This window comes from Ovis aries, chromosome 2 (genome assembly GCF_016772045.2).
Source record: "Ovis aries strain OAR_USU_Benz2616 breed Rambouillet chromosome 2, ARS-UI_Ramb_v3.0, whole genome shotgun sequence".
NCBI lineage: Eukaryota > Metazoa > Chordata > Mammalia > Artiodactyla > Bovidae > Ovis > Ovis aries.
The window spans coordinates 128580391-128589278 of NC_056055.1; positions in this window are offsets into that span (position 1 = coordinate 128580391).

Below are 8888 nucleotides of genomic sequence, written 5' to 3' on the forward strand. Positions count from 1 at the left end.
ATGTTTCTAAATAATCAACAGGTTACTGAAGAAATCAAAAGGGAAATCAAAACATTTCTAGAAACAAATGACAAAACGCAACAACTCAAAACTTACGGGATGTAGCAAAAACAGTTCTAAGAGGGAAGTATATAACAAGACAATCCTACCTCAAGAAAAAAGAGAAACATTGAATAGACAACCTAACTTTACACCTAAGACAACTGGAAAAAGAAGAACAAAAAAAATCCCCAAATTAGTAAAAGAAATCATAAAGATCTGAGCAGAAATAAATGAAGAGGAAATGAAAGAAACAATATTAAGGATTAATAAAACTAAAAGCTGGTTCTTTGAGAAGATAAACAAAATTGACAAACCTTTAGCCAGACTCATCAAGAAAAAAGAGACGAGAATCAAATCAAAATTAGAAATGAAAAAGGAAAGGTTCCAACAGACAATGTAGAAATACAAAGGATTATGAGACCATTATGAACAACTATATGGCAATAAAATGGATAACCTGGAAGAAATGGACAGATTCTTAGAAAAGTTCAATCTTCCAAGACTGAAACAGGAAGAAATAGAAATTATGAACAACCCAATTACAAGCACTGAAATTGAAGCTGTGATCAAAATCTCCCCAAACACAAAAGCCCAGGGCCAGAGGGCCTCACAGGAGAATTCTATCAAACATTTAGAGAAGAGCTAATGCCTATCCTTTTAAAATTCTTTCAAAAAATTGCAGAGGAAGGAACACTTCCAAACTCATTCTATGAGGCCGCCATCACCCTGATACCAAAACCAGACAAAGACAACACACCAAAAAGAAAACTACAGGCCAATAGCACTGATGAACACAGATGCAAAAATCCTCAACAAAATTTTAGCAAACAGAATTCAGCAACACATCAAAAAACTCATACACCATGATCTAGTTGGGTTTAATCCAGGGATGCAAGGATTCTTCAATATACAGAAATCAACCAATGTGATACACCATATTAACAAATTGAAAGATAAAAACCATATGATAATCTCAATAGATGCAGAAAAAGCCTTTGACAAAATTAGCACCCATTTATGATTAAAACTCTTTAAAAAATGGACATAGAAGGAACCTAACTCAACACAGTAAAGGCCATATATGATAAGCCTACAGCAAACGTTATTCTCAATGGTGAAAAACTGAAAGCATTCCCCCTAAGATCGGGAGCAAGACAAGGGTGTCCACTTTTACCACTACTATTCAACATAGTAAGTCCTAGCTACAGCAATCAGAGAAGGAAAAAAAAAAAATGAATGAATCTAGATTGGAAAAGAAGTAGTAAAGCTCTCACTGTTTGCAGATGACATGATGATATACATAGAAAGCCCTAAAGATAGTATCAGAAAATTACTAGAGCTAAGCAGTGAATTTAGCAAAATTGGAGGGTGCAAAATCAATACACAGAAATCACTTGCATTTCTATATACTAACAATGAAAAATCAGAAAGACAAATTAAGGACTCAATCCCATTCACCATTGCAACAAAAAGAATTAAATATCTAGGAATAACCTTGCCTAAGGAGACAAAAGAACTGTATACAGAAAATTATAACACACTAATGAAAGAAATCAAAGACAACATAAACCGATAGAGATATTCCATTTTCCTGGATAGGAAGAATCAATATTGTGAAAATGACTATACTACCAAATGCAATCTGCAGATTCAATGTAATCTCTATCAAATTACCAATGGGATTTTTCACAGAACTAGAACAAAAAATTTCACAATTCATATGTAAACACAAAAGACCCCAAATAGCCAAAGCAGTCTTGAGAAAGAAGAATGGAGCTAGAGGAATCAACCTTCCTGACTTCAGACTGTACTAAAAAGTTACAGTCATCAAGACAGTATGGTATTGGCACAAAAACAGAAATATAGACCAATGGAACAAGATAAAAAGCCCAGAAATAAAACCATGTACCTATGGGTACCTTATTTTTGACAAAGGAGACAAGAATACACAATGGGGCAAAGACAGCCTCTTCAATAAATGGTGCTGGGAAAACTGGACAGCTACATGTAAAAGATTTAAATTAGAACATCTCCTAACATCATATACACAAAAATAAACTCAAAATGGATTAAAGATCTAAATGAAAGACCAGAAATTTTAAAACTCTTAGAGGAAAACATAGGTAGAACACTCGATGACATAAATCAAAGCAAGATCCTCTATGACTCACCTCTTAGAGTAATGAAATAAAAACAAAAGTAAATAAGTGGGACCTGATTAAACTTAAAAGCTTTTGCACAGCAAAGGAAACTATAAGCAAGGTGAAAAGACAACCCTCAGAATGGGAGAAAATAAAAGCAAATGAAACAACTGACAAAGCATTAATTTCCAAAATATACAAGCAGCTTATCCAACTCAATACCAGAAAAACAAACAACCCAATCAAAAAGTGGGTAAAGACCTAAACAGATATTTCTCCAAAGAAGACATACAGATGGCTAACAAACACATGAAAAGATGCTCAACATCGCTCATTATTCAGTTCAGTTCAGTTCAGTCGCTCAGTCGTGTCCGACTCTTTGCGACCCCATGAATTGCAGCATGCCAGGCCTCCCTGTCCATCACCAACTCCTGGAGTTCACTCAAACTCACGTCCATCGAGTCAGTGATGCCATCGAGCCATCTCATCCTCTGTCGTCCCCTTCTCCTCCTGCCCCCAATCCCTCCCAGCATCAGAGTCTTTTCCAATGAGTCTACTCTTCGCATGAGGTGCCCAAAGTACTGGAGCTTCAGCTTTAGCATCATTCCTTCCAAAGAAATCCCAGGGCTGATCTCCTTTAGAATGGACTGGTTGGATCTCCTTGCAGTCCAAGGGACTCTCAAGAGTCTTCTCCAACACCGCAGTGCAAAAGCATCAATTCTCTGGCGCTCAGCCTTCTTCACAGTCCAACTCTCACATCTATACATGACTACTGGAAAACCATAGCCTTGACTAGACGGACCTTAGTTGGCAATGAATTACAGAAATGCAAATCAAAACCAGAATGAGATATCACCTCATACAGGTCAGAATGGCCATCATCAAAAAGTCTACAAATAATAAACGCTGGAGAGGGTGTGGAGAAAAGGGAATGCTCTTGCACTGTTGGTGGGAATGTAAATTGATACAGCCACTATGGAAGATGGTATGGAGGTTCCTTAAAAGACTAGGAATAAAACCACCATATGACCCAGCAATCCCACTCCTAGCCAATATACCCTGAGGAAACCAAAATTGAAAAAGACATATGTATCCCATTATTCATTGCAGCACTATTTTCAATAGCTAGAACATGGAAGCAACCTAGATGTCCATCAACAGATGAATGGATAAAGAAGCTGTAGTACAAATACACAATGAAATATTAGTTAGTCATAAAAAGAATACATTTGAGTCAATTCTAATGAGGTAGATGAACCTAGAACCTATTATACAGAGTGAAGTGAGTCAGAAAGAGAAAGATTAATGTCGTATTCTAGTGCATATATACAGAGTCTAGAAAAATGCTACTGAAGAATTTATTTCCAGGGCAACAATGGAGAAGCAGAAATCGTGAATAGACTTATGGACATGGGGAGAGGGGAGGAGAGGGTGAGACGTATGGAAAGAGTAACATGGAAACTTACATTACTATATGTAAAATATATAGCCAATGGGAATTTTCTATATGGCTCAGGAAACTCAAAAAGGGGCTCTGGATCAGCCTAGAAGGGTGGAAGGGGAAGGGAATGGGAGGGAGGTTCAAAAGGGAGGGGATATATGTATACCTATGGCTGATTTATGTTGAGGTTTGACAGAAAACAACAAAATTTTAAAAAAAGAAAGAAAAGAAACTAGAAAACAGCCAACTGAACAGCTATGTTTAGCTTATTTCTCTCCCATGATCCCATTTCAGTGACAGTGAAGACGGACAGAAAGAAACAAACAAACAAAAAAATCTATGGCAATGCTAAAAACAAACTCTCAACAGAACGAGAAAAGTCATAGACTGGGATAAATATAATCGCGAAGGACACATCTGGTAAAGAACTGTTACCCAAAATATACAAAGAACTCTTAAAAGTTCGATAAGAATGAAATGAAGAATCTGATTAAAAAATGGGTATAAACTGAACAGACACCTTATCAACGAAGATGCTATATAGTCAACTAACCACATGAACAGATGTTCAACAGCACAAGGAACTAGAGAATTTCAAATTAAAACAAGAGTGAGATATACTACATACATAGCATGGAATGTCAAACTCCATAACCATAACACAAAATGCTGGCAAGGACGTGGAGGAATACAAACTCTTTTTTTTTCCCCCCTGGTGAGAATGCAAGGTGATACAGCTTTGGCTGTTTCTTACAAAATGGGACATGTTATTACTATATGATCCAGCAATTGTGTACATTGGTATATATCCAAGTGAACTGAAAAATCATGTCCACACAAAAACCTATACAAGGATATTTATAGCAGCTTTATTCATAATCGCCAAACCTGGAAGCAACCAAGATGTCCTTCAGTAAGTAAGTGGATAAATAAACTGGGATATCCAGGGAATTAAATATTATTCATTGCTAAAACAAACCAAAAATGAAAAAGTAATTGAGCCATGAAAAGACACAGAGGAATGTAAACGCATATTATTAACTGAAAGAATTCAATCTGAAAAAGCTCATGCTGTATGATTCTGGCTCAGATGATAGAGTCTGCCCATGATGCAGGAGACCCAGGGTTTGATCCCTGTGTTGGGAAGATCCCCTGGATCAGGAAATGGATATCCACTCTAGTATTCTTGCCTGGAAAATCCCATGGATGGGGGAGCCTGGCGGGCTACAGTCCATGGGGTTGCAAAAAGCTGGACACTACTGAGTGACTAACACACAGACACAAATATATGACAATCTGGAAAAGGTAAAAGTCTCGAGACAGTAGAATATGGGCAGGATGGAGGATGGAGGGATGAACAGGCAGAGAACAGAGGATTTTTAGGGCAATGAAACATCTCTACATGATATTACAATGGTAAATACGTGTCACTATGCATGTGTCAAAACCCATAGAATGTATAACACCGAGAGTGAAGCCTAATGCAAACTTTGGACTTCAGATGATAATGATGCGCTAATGTAGGTTCATCAATTTTAACAAATGCAACCACCACAAAGAGGGAAATTTATAGTGGGGGATGCTATGTATGTATAGAGAGGAAATATATGTCAACTCTCTGTACTTTCCACTCAATTTTTTCTGTGAAGCTAAAACTGTCTTAGAAAATAAATTTTACTAATTAAAAAAGAAAAAAATATTTTCCTATAGTTAATTAAAACAGAAATGCCTCCGACTGCAAACATGTTATTTTCTTTAAGAATGAAACAAAAAATCCTGTTTATTCTCAAATAACCTTATTTGCTACTCTAACTTTGTTATGACTTTCCTGGTGGCTCAGATGGTAAACCATCTGCCTGCAATGGAGGGAGACCCAGGTTCCATCCTCAGGTAGGGAAGATCCCCTGGAGAAGGAAACTTTGTTAAACAATCAACCTGCTGTCACACAATATTATCAAGGGCATTACTTCCAAATACCCAATATTCAATAATTGTGGTTTGTTAAGAAATATCTTCATTAATTTCTAAATATTTCACAACATCTACTTTTCTCTGAAGGCAAAGTATCTCTGGATTCTCTTCTGTGTTTTGAAGCAATACACCATCAGTCTACGATGAGACTATCTACAATGTCATATAGTCCAATTAACTCAATGTTCGAATGAAACTGTCTGAAAATATATAGTAGGTATTCTCCAGTTTTTTAAGAATTTGACTTTGTCTATTTAGCATCTTTTCTTTTAGGACTCTACCCCAGCCAATCCACAGTATTCTGCTAACCTGCATAGCCTCCCCTTTCCTGGCCTGATATGCAGTTCCTCACTGATAGCCTCATTGTGGCTCCCTTGGACATGATGATTTGTTCAGAAGCAAGGGATGTGACCAGAGCCAATTCTTTCCAAGAATTCTGGCAAGAATATCTGCAAAGATATTGTTTGGTTTTAGAAGTATTCCAAGACCATGCAAAGAATCTGTAAGTTTGGTGGAATTAAATAAAAGAAAAGGCACACCATATTTCTGTTATTGACAGAAAGGCTCAAATTGATAAAATATTGTAAATTAATCCATGTATACTATTCATTTTGGCCAAAATAAATTTAAAAATGCATAAAACCAGAATGTTCAATTTTTCTGAATGGATAAATACATGCTAATAGTTTTGATGAAACAGATAGATTAGATTTCAGTGTAAAAAATGTAAAAGTGATAGGAAAACTATAACAGCAAGTATTATCTAAATCTATAAGTGGAAAGCATTTCTTATTTGACATCAAAAACCATAAAGCATAAAAATAAAGAGTTGACTACATATTTGTATGGAAGGATATATAAAGTCAAAGGACAAATGAATCACTGAAGAAAAACATTTGCAACCTATGTGAGAAATACAGAGATAATATTCATAATATGCAAAGAAATAGCATACTCCAGAAATAAACAAGTAACCCCATAGGAAGAAATGTTTGCATAACATGAAAAACCAATCCCCAAGAAAAATACTGACTAGTGGTAATGGAAAATAACCAACAAAATGCCAAATGATGGGATATTATCTGTCATCTCTCGGAGTGGCAAGGGTATAAAAATATTAGTAAATGTTAATAAGTTTTCTCATATATTTCTGGTGATAGTGTAAAGATCAAAGAGGATCATGAGCCAATGAACATGTACAGCTTCCAGAAGCTGTAAAAGGACTATAACCCTTAGTTACAACACTAGTCTTTAGGGAAAAAATTATTTGTGTTACCAGATCTCTATCTGGTGTGTTGTCCAGAAATGCATTCTAGACATAAACAAGGACTGTCTGTACTATTTCAGGAAGTAGGAATAATAAAAATCTGCATTCAGTGAAGATTAAAATGCACCCTGTAATCAACCAGTGGATCAGGGTACAAGATAAATAATGATTCTAATAGAACTTGGGGAATAGTAATAACTAGAATTTAATGTATTGTTTTCAAATGTATCTTTGTTTATGACTCTACAACTAATTCTTTTTCTCAATTCTGTGATAAAAAGAACTAGACAGGACAGGATAATCAAGGAGAATCTGGCTCTCAATGAATTCTAAATAAGTGATTTTTGAACTGTACAAAATAAAATCAACAAAATTGACATACCTTTAGTTAGAATCAACCAGAAAAAAAGAGAGGACTTAAACACAATCAGAAATGAAAGAGGAAATATTAAATCTTATGCTACAGAAATACAGAAAAATAAGAGACTACTACAAATAACTATACACCAACATACTAGACCTAGAATGAATAAATTTATAGAAATATATACTTTTCCAAGACAGATCATGAAGAAACAGAAAATCTGAAAAGACTCATTCCTAGTAAGGAGATTGGATCAGTAGTCAACAACCTCCCAATAAACAAAAGTCCAGGACCAAAAGGCTTCACTGGTGAATTCCACCAAACATTCAAAGGAGAGTTAATATCAATCTTTATCAAACTCTCCTAAAAAATAGAAGAGGATACTTCTAAGTTCACTTTATGAAGTCAGAATAACCCTTATATAAAACCAGACTAGCACACCACAGAAAAAGAAAATTTACAGGCCAATATTCCTGATGAGCATACTTGCAAAAATTCTTAACAAGATATCAGCAAACCAAATTCAACATGATTTAAAAGGATCATGCATTATGACCAACTGAAATTTATTCCAGGTATGCAAGGATGGTTCAGCATCTGCAAATCAATGTAATACAACATGTTTATCAAATGAAGGATAAAAAGCATATCATCAATTTAATCAATGCAAAAACAGCACTTGACAAAATTTAACATCCACCTATGACAACAATTCTCAATAAAGTGGTATAGAGGGAACATAATCCAATATAATAAAAGCCAGATATGACAAACCCACAGTTAACATCAAACTCAATGGTGAAAACCTAAAAGCTTTTTCTCTAAGATCAGGAAGAAGATAAGGATGCCCAATTTCACCATCTTCATTCAACATAATATTCAAAGTACTAGTCACAGCAATTAAGCATAATAAAAAAATAAAAGACATCCAAACTGGAAAGAAAAATTAAAGCCATCACGAATTGCAGATTATATAATATTATATATGGGAAAACCTAAAGACTACACTAAAAAAACTGTTAGAAATAACAAATTTAGTAAAGCTACAGGGTATAAAATCAATATACAGAAATATGTTGCACGTCTATATACTAATAAATTACCAGAGAAATTAAAAATATAATTCGATTTACAATTGTATCAAAAAGAAAAAAAAACCTAGGAACAGGTATTTTTCTTATTTATTGAAATACAGCAAAGATAATTAAGACATTGATGAAACTGAAGATGCTAAAGCATAGAAAAATATATTAATGGATTGGACAAATACTGTCCAAATGTCCAGACTACTAAAAGTAGTCTACACATTCAATGTAATTCCTATCAAAAATCCATATTCGTAATGGAATACTCAGCTCAGTTCAGTCACTCAGTCATGTCCCACTCTTTGCGACCCCATGAATTGCAGCATGCCAGGCCTCCCTGTCCACCACCAAGTCCTAGAATTCACTCAAACTCACGTCCATCGAGTCGGTGATGCCATCCAGCCATCTCATCCTCTGTCATCCCCTTCTGCTCCTGCCCCCAATCCCTCCCAGCATCAGAGTCTTTTCCAATGAGTCAACTCTTCGCATGAGGTGGCCAAAGTACTGGAGTTTCAGCTTTAGCATCATTCTTTCCAAAGAACACCCAGGACTGATCTCCTTTAGAATGGACTGGTTG